We start from the raw sequence: 17,138 nt of genomic DNA on the forward strand, positions 1-17,138 counted from the left end.
TATTGCTTAAACCAAGTATGTCTATCTTTTTCTTTTTCTTTTCGGTTGTTTGCTAGTCTTTTTTTTTTTTTTTTTTTTTTTTTTATGAACTGTTTGCTAGTGATTCAGTGTTTTTGTACAGACCAAGATAGTTCCCTTTTCTATCCATCAATCTATGTTATAATTTATCAACGTCAATTCCCTTTCTGTCTAAACAAAATATATACATAATATATTTTATGCATTTGTTTACAATTTATTAAGATGTTAAAGCTAGTGTACAAGGACAGGTGTGTGGTTAAGAAAAAAACAAGAGTAAAAAAAAAATATAAAATGAGAATAAAATAAAATGAAAAGTATTTTAATTAAAATAATAGTAGTTTAGAACTTTAATAAGTTGGAGTAGATTATTGTTAATATAAATTTTTTTATGCCTGAGGCCTACATATTTTTGATGGAAAATCCAACATATAAAGAGATGTTCTTTGGTTGCCCAGATCATGAGCTTAAATGTGTCTTATTGACACTGATGTCTAGGCCTAAAAATTAAAAAAAGTGTGGGATATTTTGGCCAACCTTAGTTTTGGAATGGATTATGTTATTTTGTTTTGTTTTCGCATGACTCATTACCGGAGTTTTTTTTTTTTTAAAGATATTTGTTTGCATTGTTAGACAATATTTATTTTGTTGAGAATAAATATGTGATGCGTGAATTGCTTTACAACATAGAAATATACATAACTTGTTTTTTAGCTACAATAATTTTTTTTTTCCTTAATGAAATTGGGAGATGGAGATGTATTAAATTATCAAATCCATTGTAAAGCATACCAGCCAAAAAAGATCCAATCTAAAACTAGCAGCCCCTAAAAAAAATTTGCAAATTGAAATAAAGAAATTGTACTATTGTTAATTTTTCATGCCATTATATTCATCTATTAAATTATTGATTAGCGTGATACAATCTATTCACTTTGACAAAACAATATTGTAATTCAATAATCTAACACAGACCCAATTGTGGCTAACTAGTTTCACATCATCCACTAAATACTAAGCATTTCAAAGCAATTATAAGTTCTCATTGATTATTTTTTATGTTCTTTAAAATGAGGGGTATAATAGTAATGTTATTATAAAATGATTCCATTCCATTCCTTTCAATGTCACTCCCAAACGGTGTTACTTACTTTTCATTCCATTCCATTCCTTTATTTTATAACATCCAAACAAGATTTTTAAATCACATTCCATTCCATTCCATTCCATTCTTTTCCCTACTATATCCATTCCATTCTATTCTATTCCATTCCATTCCTTTAATGATCATTCCATTCCATTCCATTCCATTCCTTTATAAACTCCCAAACGGACCCTAAGGTGTTCCTGAAGATTGTGATTCACAATTGAAGACGAGGTAAAGCCGTAAAGTCATGTAGAACTAGGAACCATTGAGTTTTGTTTGTTTTTTCTGATATGAGCCAATGAGAATTGATCTGTGAGGAGAGCCTGGGTGCACCGTTTTCACACTCAATATTTTTCGTTTTCCCAAGTTTAGTTGCAACAAATCTTTGTTACGTTGATTGTCTGATTGGTACTCTGTCTCTCCTTATTATCACAGCATTGCCACTCTCGAGTAAGTTCTGATCAGGTCGGTGGGGGAAAATTCTCTCTCTTCAGACGCTTTAAGGTACTGAATTGAATTAGGCCCCACCTTTTCTCTTTTTTTTTTTTTTGTTTTCATGTGTTCTTGTTTACGTGGAAATCAAAGTTTCATTATATACTTATCTTTCAATTAGTCTTTACACTCAAATTTCTTGGTATATATTATATAATTAGTTCCCAACTTTTTTTTTTAGTTGGGGTGAAAAAATTAAACTATTAATGTCTCTATGGGAAATAATAAGTGTGTATTGTGTTATAAAACTCTTAACAATTAGTACCACAGTAATCTAAATTGAAATTAGAAAGAACCACTACTATGGTGCACAGGATTTTTTTTTTTTTTGGTGCTGAATATGGTGCACAAGATTGGAATTTGCATAATGCAATTAGTTAATTATTCTTCATATTTAGTGTCGACTTAATGGATGAGCCAAATAGACAACCGCCTAAGGCCTCAATAAAAAAAGGTCCCTAAATTTTTACCAATAAAGATATTCTTGTATCAATAAAAGTATTAATTAAACCCTAAACATTTACCAATAAATAAAAAGTAGCTTTTTTTTTTTTTTATGAAATAAAAATCAGTTACTGAAAAATATTTTTATTGGATGGGTCAATCATTTAATCTCACACATAAATGTTAAAAAAACTCATTAATCTTACACTAGTAAATAAATTTATACTCACATTCTATTTAGAAATATCAAAAATATAACTTTATTACAATTTTCAATCATAATTTTTTTTGAGAGATTTTCAACCTATGACGTCCGCTCCTGATGATAGCTCTTTATCATCAGACCAAGACACCAATCAGTTTTTGGTGTAGGCGAGGATTGAACCCTAGATCTCTTATACAACTGTCATAGATTTTACCAATTGAGCTAACTGGAACCCACAATCATAATTTTTTAGTATTTGGTTACATTATTTAATAAATAGTGTTTATTTTAGTTGTATAGTCATTGAATAATGCGATGGGTTCGTTTTAGTTTATAATTTTTTTCTAAAAAAATAGATTTTAAATGAATAAAAAAACTAAAAGTTAAATAAATATTCTATTAATATTAAAAGTATAAGAATAGACCTCACTTAAAGTTATTACTTTAGGCCCCACAATACCTTGAGCCATCCCTATTCATATTCCAAAGGTTTGTTTGTTTGTTTGTTTTGTTTGTTTTGTTTTGTTTTTTTTTTTTTTTTTTTTTTTTTTTTTTTTTTTTTGTTTGGTGGTCATTTTGGTGTTTTGTTTCGTCACTGATTTTTCAAATTTATTCAAAAATTTTATTGTAAGGGTCAATGCAAAACTGGCATAACTAGAGGTAGACATGGCAAAACAGGCCAAAATTTGCTAACCCAACCTCGAACCCACCTATTTTAACAAGCCTAAACATGAATTTTTTTGGCATGCATAAAAAACTAGCCAACTCACAGCTGGCTCATTTTGTTGCGGGCCAACTCAACCCATTTTTTGAACCTTTTTTTTTTTTCTAAAAAATGTTTAAACTATATGCCACGATGTTAGGTGCACTACACTGACGCTATTTAGCCATTTAGTAGCCACCAATGGCCATGCCCCTATTTATTAAAAAAAGTTAATCAAAAGGGAAAAAAAAAATACAAAAGGCAAAAGCATTTACAACCATGGTTTTAAAACTTGAACCATTTAATGAACTGGAAAAGGGAGATGTTAAAGGCTTTTGAAGTCGGACCAAAATTCAACTGAGGTCAAATTGTGATGTGTCATTTAATTTTTTAATATATTTAATACTTAAATTGGTTTATATTTATTAATTTTTCATTCCTATCCAACAAGATCTGCGTGACCTAATGGTTTGCATGCTAAAAATGTTATTTTCACTCGGTGAGAGCAGGTTCAAGTCTTGCTAGCAGCATATTTTCATCAATTTTTACCAAGATAATGACATCCCTGAACCATGGCTTACGAAACTGATCCAAGGACCAATTCCTAGTTAACCTAGTAAGACCGGCCGGTCGGGTTTAAAAACAATGTTTACAACTACACGTCTATTAGATTCATCAATTTTTACCAGAATAATGACATGGCTAAACCGTGGCTTACAAAATCGGGCCAAGGACCGATTCCTGATTAACCAGGTTGGACCAACCGATCCGATCTAGGTTTAAAAACAACATTTACAACTACACATCTACTAGACGTCTACACTGCTAAACATCTAACTCTAAGTTAAATACTAAGAACACGTTTGGTAAACTGTAATGATAATTACATAAAAATACTGGATAGGTATTACAACGTTTGGTAGATTGTAAAGATAATTATATAGGAACTAGTATGTAACCCGTGCTACCGCACGGGAATGAATATATTATTAATCATGATTTTATTTATGTTTAAAATGCTCAGTTAAGTTTAAATTCATATTATTAATCAGAAAATTTCATTCACAAAACTTAGCAAATATGTTTTTATGATACTCCCAATGTATTCAATTATTTTTCTTCTTTTATGACATGAAAAAGAAAAGAATCATTAAAATTTTCTTATTAAATTAGAGCAATGTTACACTATAAACATTTTTTACAATGATTGAGTTAGTAAAATCAAACGCCTTTTTGACCTTCTAGCTCGTGCCTCATCCATAACTATCTCAAATAATATACTTGTATTATCCAACCACTAACACAACATTACCGCTAAGTACTCACCATATTTGTTAATTACTTGAAAATTTATTAACTGGGAAAATACAAAGTTCTGGTAGTTTGTGAATGCTACTAAAACAAAAATGTTAAAACCTATAACGAAAAGAATATTAACTATAAGTCATGTAATTTATCAATAATAATAACAACACTATGTAAAAGAGTAGCTAACCTTTTTCAAGAAAATAAACAATTATTAATATATTATCATGGATAAATACTTACCATATTTTTCTAATCACAACATAAGTAGGGGGGAAAAATTACCTTTGTTAACAAAATAAGCAGGTACTATGGAAAATCACAACTAACTACTTGTCATATATATATATATATATATATATTTAAAAAAAAAAATTGTAGACATCTTACGCCTTGTATGTATAGAATTCTTTAAAGGTATGACTATTTGAGAATATTTATATGCATGCATTAATCGTTAAGGGTAAGTTTGATATATATATAAATATATATAATGCTAAAAATTGTAGAACTTTAAAATTTTAGATACCAAAATATTATAAAATCAACTAAAACTCAAATATCTTAAATTTCATAAATATATATTATATGTGTTAGGATTGAATTGTTAGATTTTTTTTTTTTTTATAATATTATACCACTTGACTATTTTGTATAAGATTATTATTTTTAAAATCTTTCCATTATAACGTAGATTTTCTTTATTGAATACCATAAAATATTTTTCATTTCATTTTCAAGGTCAATACTAAATACAAAAAAATAAGATAATTTTCTTGAATTCATTTTTTTGAATAAGAACTCATTTTTTTGAAAAAAAAATTATTTATGTTGAACCAAAAATAATATTTTGGAAGTGTAGAGTGTATAGACTCTAGAGAAACAACGTATTTAAATCATTATAGTTGCATCTTTAATCTCTACCTTACCTTTTCTTTTTTGTTTTTGGCTATTTTTCCTTTTTTGGGCAATTATCTGATCTGTGCCTTCGGTGTCAATTCCTTGAAAGCACTTGACATGTTTTGACTAAAGATGAAACGTGGATTGATGGAAATCCCACCACGTGAACACTTAGAACAATTTTCACTTCAATTGAATTTGGGATAGATGTTTATACACACTTTTTTTTCCCTTTTTTAATGTCATATAGATGTTTTGATTTTCAGATGTAAGAGCCGTTTGGTAATGTTATTCTAATAATATTATTTGTATTTTTTTAAAATATATGTGAGTGAAAAAATGTGTGAAAATATATGTAATGTTATATAAAAATTGAAAATATGTTCTTAAACTACTCTACAAAACGGGGACCTTAGACTTTACACTACAACACATATTTAGTCTACATTTATATCTCTAATAAATAGAATATGAACAACCTATCAAATAATTGACCAATAATAATAACATAAACAATAAAAAAGAGCTGACCTTTGATAAGAAAATAAGTAGCTAAAAAACCTCAGTTCGTTCGCAATAGAGTTTCCCAATTTTACGACAATCTGGAGGGAAAAAATCACACAAAATAAGGACATGAATTGTAAAAACATAGATGACCTTTGTTAAGACAATAATCTATTTAAAGACCCTTCATCAATCAAATATTGCATATTTATAAACAGTAACTGTAATAGTAAATAAACAGTAAAAATATTAGCTTGAAATGCATGCCAAAAAAAACAAAAAACAAAAAACAAAAAAAGCGCACACAAAATAAAGATGTGAAATTCTACCTTATGATTCTACCAAAAAAAAAATCTACCTTTTTTTTTTACTGAAGAAGGGAGAATTGATATATTAAAAAATGGCAAGATTACAAAAGTATAACAATAGGGCCATAAGCCACTATCCACCTAGGCTACAGGACAAGAAGCAGACTAAACACTGCCACAAACAGAAGACATGACTCAAGGTAATAAATAAAAAATTAAAGTTATAAAAAATTCTACCTGTTCACTTCCGTCTACTTGTTATAAAGGTAAGCTTGTTGTTTATTATATATATATATATATATATATATATATATTTATTAATTACTGTTTACTTTTTATGGCCCATACTGTTGCCTGACCACTTAGGGGCTCTAAATTTTGAGACTTCTACTTTCAACCATACACGTGGGGGAGGTAGATGGGTAGTTGATAAAGATGTTTGGTACAATCAAAACTCTCTGTGCTTCATAAAAATGAAGGAAGAACTGGCGAAAAAATAAAGAAAGAAGAATGGGAAGAAAAAAGGTAGAAGACTTAGGATGCTGGAGATTTCTCTTCAAAAAAAAAAAAAAAAAGGATGCTGGAGATTTAGAGATGAGCTAAGAAAAGTGTGAAGACTACTTATTTAGCAAGCGCCTACCCAGATGCATCAGCCAACGGAAGTTAGTATGGTGGTAAGTTGCTAAAATTACATTAAGCTTGAAGTTTTTTTTGGGAGGGCAAGCTTGAAGGTGGCTCCGCCACTGGACAGAGGGCAAGCTTGAAGAGGTGGCTCCGCCTGATCACCACACTCACGGCTTCGCCTCACTGTCCACCATCGGTTGAGGCTTCTCATGCTGACGGATCGGCTTCTTAGTCTCAAGACTCAGGTATATTTTCTTCATTTTTCATATATCTTTTTCTCTATTTGGGAATATGATTTTTTTCCTTTAAATTTATGTACATTTCCTGATATTTAGTTTTATCTTTTTTTCTTTTTTTGGGTGTTTTCATTTGCTTATTCACAAAAACGAAGGAATAAGAGTAATCAAACCTTTTGTTTTGCAGAGCAGCACCTTTAAAATTGTGAAGAAAAGCACAATCGGAATAGATGGAGAACCTCTACCTATATAAGATACAGAAATACATGCATCATGGACACCGTGATATTCTTTTAAAATTCCATAGCATTAATTGAAGAAGAGGGGAGCTGTCTATTGAAGGAGATGAAGGATTTTGGGATTTGATTACTGCAGAAGGGGTAGTGAATCTGAAAATAGGGAGTGAAAAGCAGGATGTTTTATTCACCCAAAAAAAAAAAAAAGCACAGCATAATCTGATCCCACTTAATTTTAGACGGATTGAGGGAAGACACGTCACACAGTTGAAGTTGTAATTTGAAATTATAAGCTGGACACGTGGCATAAAATTAGAGATCTCATTTAGAATTGCAATTTGAATTTCTCTCTGTTTCACCTATTTTAGACGGATTGAGGGAAGACACGTCACACAGTTGAAGTTGTAATTTGAAATTATAAGCTGGACACGTGGCATAAAATTAGAGATCTCATTTAGAATTGCAATTTGAATTTCTCTCTGCTTCACTTATTATTTTATATATAGATAAGTATTATAAAGAATACAAGATGTTGTAATGTAATACTTATTACTATTTATTTGTTTGGTGACAACACAATAATATAACCTTGAAGACAATAAAATGAAAGCATTTTATATCAAACTTAATATATATTTTAGGAAATATCTTACTCATATAATTATATTTCCTAAAAAATAATATATATATATATATATATATTTTTTTTTTTTTAAATTTGAAAGAGAGATTAGTTATTTTTTATGATTTTTTATTTTCATAATTGTTATTTGTTATGTGCATATGGAAAGTTTGTTTATTTGGAAATATATTAATTTTAGAAATTAATACACCTACTAAGGAATAATTATCATAACCTTTATAGAAATGAATAGTTATTTCTCATTTTAAAGAATAACTATTCATAAGAAATGACTATTTCCTATAATAAAGACATAATCAAACTATTGAATAACTAAACTATAAAAATAACTATTACATTACAGTACTTATTACAATCTACCAAACATACCCTAAGTAGTAGAGTTAAATATTATAACGAAATTACTAACACTAAGTCTAACTATCACAAAACAAAACAAAACTAAAGTAAAAGAAAAAGTCCAAAAGTTCATATCATTAGTGAACTTTGAATCTGAAGTGTGTAATATTAAAACATATACTTTTTGTGTTTCTTCGAATCTATCTCTCTCTCAATTTGTAAAATTGTAATTATAAGTATTATGTCAGTGAGTTATTAACATGGAAGATTTTGTTATTATGAGTGCAAAGAATTTTAGTCATGCACAAAACTATAAGAATTTGAAGGATATGAAAAGTTTTAGGGAAAATTATAGTAAACCCACCTATGGTTTGGTCCTCTTTGACCTTGCTTACCAGTGGTTTAAAATTTAACACTTTGCCCACCTGTGTTTAGCTTTGTTTGGTCTCTGTTACCCACCTTTGACTTTTCCTTTAAAAAACAACTTTTACCACGAAACATTACCTAACACAAATCAAAAGGCTAGGGTTTGATTTTCTTCAAAAAACATAAATGAACATTACATATAAAATTCCAAACAATTACAAGTCAAATTGTTTGAAAGAACTTGGGCTAGAAAGTTGAATTTACTGTTTGTAAGATCTCCTTGCCATAGTAGAAAATGGCATACTTGGAGATGTTGCCGAAGCAAAAGAAGTGGGAAAGAATGCATAAAAAATTGAAAGAAACAAAGACACAAATGTCTTTAAAAACACTTGAAGCTACAATTCATTTGCAGGAGCAAATGACACAAATTTAAAACATAATTGGAAAGGATATTGAACCACATAGCTGTAGGTATTACTATGATATACAACATGTGCTAAATATGTGCAATATATTAATATTCCCCTCAAACTTAAGGTGACGTGAAGGAAGTCAACTTGGGTTTGAAGATGAGATCACGAAGTCAGCCTAACGGATAAAACTTCGTAAACATATTAGTAAATTGGTCTTTAAAGGAAATTGAGTATAAATAAAGGCTACTCTAGATGATGATCGATGAAGTGACAATCAATCTAAATGTGCTTAGTATACTCATAGAAGACATCATTGTGGACATAATGAATAACATTTTAATTGTCAACACGAGTACGAGTACACGTGTTTTGAACAACACTCATATCCACTAAGAGTCATCAAAGCCACAGAAGCTCTAATTTTCAAAAAAAAAAAAAAAAAGACATTTAAACTAGCCAAATCATAATAAACAAACCTCTTGGAAAAAGGCAAGGGGTAAAAAAGAGATGTCCCTTAGAGCATCCACAGCAGTGGAGCTAAAAATTTAGCGTTTTAGCTCCACTAAAAGTTATTTTATCTATTTTACCTACATATATGCTGTAGCAGTGGATCTATTTTAGCTTTCAACACAATAAAATAATATAAGCATCACAATAAAATAATATATCCCCTACAATAAAATAATATACCCCACTACCAAAAAAACATCCAAAGCACCTACCACAACCACTTCTACCATCAGCCACAGCCACAGCCACAACCACCACCACCGGTCACAACCACCACTCTACTTTGGCAACCACAACACAACATGAAAAAAAAAAAAAAAAAAAAAAAAAAAAATCCACAAACCCACTATCAAAATCATCCACCACCACTACCATAGCCAAAATCAACCACCACCACTACCATAGACAAAATCAACCACCACCACCACAGCCACCAAACCCATATGAAAATACATAAAAAAACACAATCACAGCAAGGAGAAAAGAGAGATGGACGGCAGCAGCAGCTAGCGGCTTGCGGCTTAGGGCTTGGATCAAAGCGAGATGGCTCTGTGGCGGCTGGGTGAGCAAAATCGGCGAATAGAGGAAGATGGGCGATCAGCGATGTGGGTTTGCGATGGCTGGGTTGGTGAGGGCGAATTGGATCTGTGGATCAATGAGGACGATGTGGGTTTGTGGGTCGGTGAGGGCGATGTGGGCGGTCTGTGGTGGCGAGTTGTGCCGGTGTCGGTGACGTCGAGAGAGTGAGAGGTTGAGAGACTTGCCGAGGTTGAGAGACTTGCTGGATTTGAGAGAGAGTGAATGAGAGACCAGTGGGGAAAAAAGAAAAAAAAAAAAAAAAAGCAATTTGTACCCGGAGGATAAAAAATTACTTTTTATTTTTAGATGTGAGCTACACTGCACATCTATCTATAGATGTGCACTGTAGCAATTCAGCTAAAAAAATTAGCTATTGCTCCACTGCTGCAAAGGAGTTTTTTATATTTTGACACATCTAAAATAGCTATATAGCTATTTAGCTCCTTTGCTACAAGTGCTCTTACAAACTTAACTGCTCAAACGTGTGAAAGTAAATGAAAGATTAATGTCACAATTGTACAAGTAAACCTTAAATGAGACCTAGCAAATTAACATGCATGATAAGAATGGCTTGCACCATATACGACCAATTCTTATTCCCTACTTACTGTAAGGACATGATTGTATGTTTTATGATTGTCATGTAAAAATTAAAGCCATTGGTCGTCTTTTTTTTTTCTTTTTTGGTTTTGTCCTCAAGGGCAACCGACATACTACATGCAGTAAGTAGCATCTATTTAAAGCACCAATTCCACGAGACTTCGTTCCCGTTGGTCATTTTTATACTTTTCATTGGACCATTAGAATCACACGCATTTCCTCTCATCGTGTGTCCACAATGGATCCAAAGTTTTAACAGTTAAACCAATGATCTCCCACTTGAGCTTTGCATAAATTAATTTAACAAATTATATGTCAAATCACAATCAGTCAATCACAAACACTCATTCTAATTTAAACTCTTCAATGCGATAAGAAAAGCAAATAGAGGATAAGCCTTGGACGTCTTGTGAATTAATAGCAATCTCTCATCTGCAAATAAACAAACCAAGGTTTTTTTTTTTTTTTTTTTTTGGGTTGAGATTTTGAACGTGTTAAAACACTTGAAAATAAAAGTAAAAAATGTTTAAGCTCAAGCTTGAACCAAACATAAAAATAATGTTTGAACTTAGTATTGTCAAAAAGTTAAAAAGTTTGAGTTTGATTTGATTTATAAATCAAATCAAATTCGAGTAATATATCAAGATTTTGAGCTAAAGATTTAATATAAATATATTATCAAGCTCATATGAGCATTTATCAAGCTTATTTGATTTGGACAAATGATCCCAACTCTCTCTACTCTCAATTAAATAAAGGATTAGTAAGATATGATTTTATTTTTCAAGCTCATATCAAGCTTATTACGAAGCACATAACTGGGCTTAACTTGTTTTTTTATCAAGCCTTATTATTCACAATTATGTTCATAAATATTTTGCTTGAGCTCGGCTCATTCAATATACAAACTTAAAACTTAAGCTTAAGCTTGGCTTGTTTATAAACAAACAAGCATGAACGAACTTTTTATTAAGTCAAGCTCAAATTATTTGAATCATAACCCTACATCCAATAGTTTAGAGCTACAAACAAGTTATAGTTGAGTCAAGCTTTATACTTTCCTAGGCTTTTGTTTGTTAAAAATTAAATGAGCTTGAGCTCGGATCAAGCTTATGTTGAACTTTTAAACCTAAGTTTGATTTTTACTTAATATAAGTCTGTTAAGCTAGCTTGACAAGTTTACAAATTTTATAAAACATACCACTTGAGCACCAAGTAACCAAACAAACATTTCTTCTCAAAAAAAAAAAAAAAAAAAAAAAAAAAAAAGAAAAAAAAAAAAAAAGAAGAAACCAAACATTCTGGACACAATGATAAGTAATGGCCCAAAGGGGTATGCAATTATGCAAACTGCGCATAATTAAAAGCCAAATTAAACATAAAAATTGAATTAAGAAAACCAAACTATTATAGTTGAAGTTTAACAAGAATATATCAATACTTTTTAGATATATTTTTGTAATATCAAGTTGCTTATGAGACTAGATGACCACTACCCTTGTTTATAAATTAGTTTACGAATTTTATTGTTGTAAGCCTGAACAACACACATTGTTTGTCTTGTTCAAGCTTGATTCATTTAGCCTTAAAATCTAGTCTGAGTCTGTTTGATTGGTAATTAAAAAAATGAACATATATAAACAAGTTTTTAGAACTTCCCTTCATATCTCTATCACACAATATTTCATGTGCCCTTATTTATGAATTATGAGCCTTGTTGATGAACTAGCACACAAGTTTACTTTGAAAACCTAAGAGAGATGAGCTGTGTCTTGCTCGAGCCTAATTAAGTCATTAAATTAAAAAAACCTTAAAATCAAGCATAAGCTTGTTTATTTAATAAACTAACAAAATAAACTAGTTTTTATCAAGTTGAACTTCAATTACTTATAAACAATTTGGTTCATTTACAGATATAAAAGGGTTCTTGGCTTCCACTACTTTTCCTTCTTTATCACACAATCTCACAAATTCTTTGATATGATGTATAGTCAAAATCAAAGAGTAAAGAGATATTTAAATTATTTTTCATGAGTGGTATTTTATTGTCTAAATATTTATTTTGGGATGAAAATATTGTACAGAATATTGCAAATACTGTTAGAATTGAATTTTTTTTTTTTTGGACTTACTTCTAATATTTTTTTAATTGAATGTGTCTTTTTGTTTTAAATACATAATAACAAGTGGCAGTGAGTTTTAATCTTTACGTTTTATTTAGGTAATAGATGATGTGATAGTTTCCTATTAAAACAAAAAAAAATTTCAACTAAAAAAGTATTGGAAGTAAGTAAAACATTTTTTTTTCCCTTCTATTTGACCATACCAAATTGCCAATTGGGTCGATTCAAAATTCATCAAACTGTGCTTTTATGGGACGGAGTAATTATTGTAATTATCACGTTAACCATCATGAATTCATGATATTTAGCAAAGACCGTTTATGGGAACACAACTGTATTACGCTGAACCATGAATAAGAGTCTGGAGAGAGGGAGAGAGAGAGAGAGAGAGAGAGAGAGAGATTTACAAAAGGGTTGTCCACATTTTAATGGGAGAAAACCTCCCCATCTTTGTGAAATCTTTTTGGGTTTTTAATTAGCTGGGAAATCTAGCATTCTTAACTCTTACCTCTCCATTTTAGACTCTCTCTCTCTCACTCTAAACCTATTATTTCCATGCGATCATGGATGGAGGTGATGAGCAACTCCACCGTCCAAATTTTCCATTCCAGTTGCTAGAAAAGAAAGAAGACGAACCTTGTTCCACTTCTCCTTACCCATCTTTAGCTATATCCCAAGACCCCAACAATAACAACAACAACAATAACACTAGTACAACTGCTCTTCAACCCACAAATTCTACTACTTCTGCTATTGCTGCTGCTGCTGCTGAAGCTTCAAAGAAGCCACCACCGAAGCGAACCTCCACCAAGGACCGACACACAAAAGTTGATGGCCGTGGCCGCCGTATCCGAATGCCAGCACTCTATGCCGCCAGGGTTTTTCAGCTCACACGTGAACTGGGTCACAAGTCCGATGGTGAAACCATTGAAAGGCTACTTCAACAAGCTGAGCCTGCCGTGATCGCTGCCACTGGTACCGGCACTATCCCAGCTAATTTCACTTCTCTAAATATCTCTCTAAGAAGCTCTGGTTCAAGCATGTCTGTCCCTTCTCAACTAAGATCCTCGTACTTCAATCCAAGCTTCAATATTCAACAGACACATCAACAACAACAGCAAAGGAGATCATCAAGCCTGTTTCCAGGTATTGGGTTATCATCAGAAAGTACTTCCACGCTTCTTAATTTCCAAACAAGTTGTAATCTCAACACCATGTTACAAGCTAAGCAAGAATTGAGGGATGCCACGTCATCCTTGGACTCGTCGGAGACAACAGAGGAGAGAATAGGAGGGAGGAAGAGAAGACAGGAACAAGACTTGTCTCCACAGTCGCAGCAGCACCAAATGGGGAGCTATTTGTTGCAGTCTACGCCGGAGCAATTCCAGCGAGCCACGGTCAGATTCCGGCGTATTTTTGGATGGTTGCTAATTCTAATAACCAAGCTATGAGTGGTGACCCTATTTGGACATTTCCTTCGGTTAAGAGTATTAGCATTGAAAAATGCTAATGCTATATTTAAGCCCTTTTTAACATTTTTATGTCTCAAAATGTGTTGCATCAAAGGATGCTAAATACAGAAATTGTAAAAAATTTTACAATAGTGCTACAGTACAATTCTATCTTTAGAATTATACTACAGCACAATTGTAAAAAATATATATATATATATATATTTTAATCGGCATTTCTCTCCCCTCTCATAATTTCTGTTATCTTCTCTCTCTTCATTCTCTCTTTCTCATCTGCTCTCTCCACTCTCTTCATTCTCTCTTTCTCACTTTCCTCTTTCAAACCCAAATATCATCCATCTCTTTCTCATCTACTTTTTTTTTTTTTTTTGACTGTGACCGGTACTTAAAGGAAGTGGTGGGTTTCAAACCCAAATTTTTTTTTTTTTGGCTATGACCGGTGTTTAAAGGAAGTGGTGGGTATGGCTGAGGTGAGTTATGGGTCACGGAGATCGGAGTGGGTCATGGCGTGGGTCACGGAGATCGGAGTGGGCTGAAGTGGGTTTTTGGCTGTGACCGTTGTGTTTTTGGTTGTGGTTTTTGGTTGTTTTTGGCGTGGGTCCGGTGTTTTTGGTTGTGGTTTTTCGTTGTGGTTGTGGTTTTTGTGCTTAAAGGGGTTGTGGGTCGTGGTTGGGTTGTGGGTCCGGTGTTTGGGTCGTGGGTGACGGCGTGGGTTTGGTGGTTGTGGTTTTTGGCTGTGACCGGTGTTTTTGGTTGTGGTTTTTGGTTGTTTTTGGCTTGGGTCCGGTGTTTTTGGTTGTTGTTTTTTGAATGGGTTTGCTCCGGTGGGTTTCAAATCGGCGGTGTGGTTTCTGATCGGTGGCTTGGGTGGTGGGTGTGGTGGCCGTTGTTGGCTCTGGTTTGATGGTTTGTGTGTGTGGCTGTGTGGCTCTGTTGATGGGTCTATGTGTGTGGTTCTGTGAGATGAACCGGTGCTAGAGGTTGAGGGAGGCTGAGGAAAAAAAAAAAAAAAAGGGTTGGAAAGCCTAGGAAAGTGGAACTGAAAAAAAGTATTTGTTAAAAAGAAATAATAAAGAAAGATTAAAGAATAATATTTTAATAAGAATAGAGTTTTAGGATGTGAGAGGTATTGTAAAATAGAATGGTATAAGTAATAAAGTGGTTTTTTGGGATGGTATAATAGTATAGCATAGCATTTTTTGGGAGCTATTTGTTGCAGTCTACGCCGGAGCAATTCCAGCGAGCCACGGTCAGATTCCGGCGTATTTTTGGATGGTTGCTGATTCTAATAACCAAGCTATGAGTGGTGACCCTATTTGGACATTTCCTTCGGTTAATAATAATCTTCTCGAGCATTGTGATGGGCATTCTGGTTATTTCATTTACAACAGGTGAAAAAAAAAAAATTTACTATTAGTGCAAAATTACACTTCAGTGTTAAAAGTAGACCATATATAATATAGGGGTAAAAATAAAACAACATTTTGTCGGTGATTACTTAAGGTAACTCTTAAGACTCCCTTGTCCATTTTGCCCCTGAAAAACACAATTATTTTGTCAAAAATATGGTACAATGTAAAGTAAAAACATAATCTGGTTGCATGATAATTCCCAAATGAATTATCATGCAAAAGAGATGAAAAAACTTACACTTTGAAGGTGGTACTGAGCTTCTTTTGCCATGACCTATACAAGAGAAATAAAAGGGGTAGACAATTACAACCAGATTATGACTAGTATATATTATGAAATTTTCTCATTTTAGGACCAGAATCATGGCACATTTTCAAAGTGTGTACTGTGTAGAATGGGAACTCACCTGGGTTGCAACCATGGAAATGCCAGGAGAGCTAGAAGCAGAATGCAGAGAAGCTTAGCCATGGCCATAAGTACTAGGCAAAAGAGAGAGAGAGAGAGAGAGAGAGGTTGTTCAAGTTGTCTAGGTAGTGTGGCGTGTGGCTTAGTTCCCAGAGCAAAGTAGTCCTGGCCTTAAAATAGACTTGGTTGATGAGGGACTCTGACATATTGCAACATTTGCACGATCTAATCTATTGGTACTACAGTAATATTTTGCCTTAGAAAAAGACATTATATTTATCTGATCTATGTTTAGGGTATATTCCCAAAATGTCCATTAGCTAATAATGCACTAGAGATTTGTGCCTTAACTGATTTTATTAACCTTAATTCCAACATGTTGGAAAGAATAAAGAACACCATAATTTGTAAATATCCTTCTTATTATATTAGTTATTGATTTCTAATTCTAAGTTTGGTACATTATTAGATTTAGACCTGATGATTGCATGTGGGAGCTTTACTTCAATTTTATTGGCTATTTAGGTTTGATGACCGTGCATTATATCAATGCACAAAAGGTGGAAAATGGCATATTAGAATTTACTCAATTTAGATATAAAATTCATCAACATATATGCAATTTGTTTATAATGTGGACTTAAACCCAATTGGTCAAATCCTTTATAAATACTCGTTTTAAACTCAAAACATCATTTTGCAATAGCTTATACAAATGCACCCTTAATTTATTATCCTAAGCTACAAAACTAAATAAGTAAATAATTAATATGATCTCTTGTCATCAACTATGGACTTTCCTTATTAACATGATATCAATTTCCTATATAAAAATAATAATAATAAATAACAACAAAAAAAAAAACATGATATTAATTTTCTCTTTGAATTACAAAGAGTTGACTCTTGGGTAAGGATTTGTGACGTCACCTAAGGATGATTATATCAAATTAAAAATTAATATTGGACTATAATCTAACTAATTGTGATCTAAATTAAATGTACAAAATGTTAATAAACTTATTAGAAGGGTATAACTGTAATAGAAATAGCCAGTGCACTGTTGTCTATAACATGGAGAAGTTAGTTTTAATAGTTATGGTGTGGGGCCCCAATAATCCAAAAATCAGATCACATTGATCACAGTTCCTAA

General features: G+C 32.1%; 1 long non-coding RNA gene and 1 pseudogene across 1 annotated transcript; one reads left to right on the forward strand and one right to left on the reverse strand.

Moving 5' to 3' along the window:
• Positions 1-13,258: 13,258 nt before the first annotated feature.
• LOC115964418 lies at positions 13,259-15,562 on the forward strand (annotated as a pseudogene).
• A 107-nt stretch (positions 15,563-15,669) lies between these two features.
• LOC115962431 lies at positions 15,670-16,105 on the reverse strand. Its single transcript, XR_004085429.1, has 3 exons — positions 15,987-16,105; positions 15,818-15,853; positions 15,670-15,703 (listed from the first exon to the last, which is right to left on the reverse strand). It is a non-coding gene; the product is annotated as an uncharacterized LOC115962431 (long non-coding RNA).
• Between the last annotated feature and the right edge of the window lie 1,033 nt (positions 16,106-17,138).

This window comes from Quercus lobata, chromosome 10, assembly GCF_001633185.2.
Source record: "Quercus lobata isolate SW786 chromosome 10, ValleyOak3.0 Primary Assembly, whole genome shotgun sequence".
Lineage (NCBI taxonomy): Eukaryota > Viridiplantae > Streptophyta > Magnoliopsida > Fagales > Fagaceae > Quercus > Quercus lobata.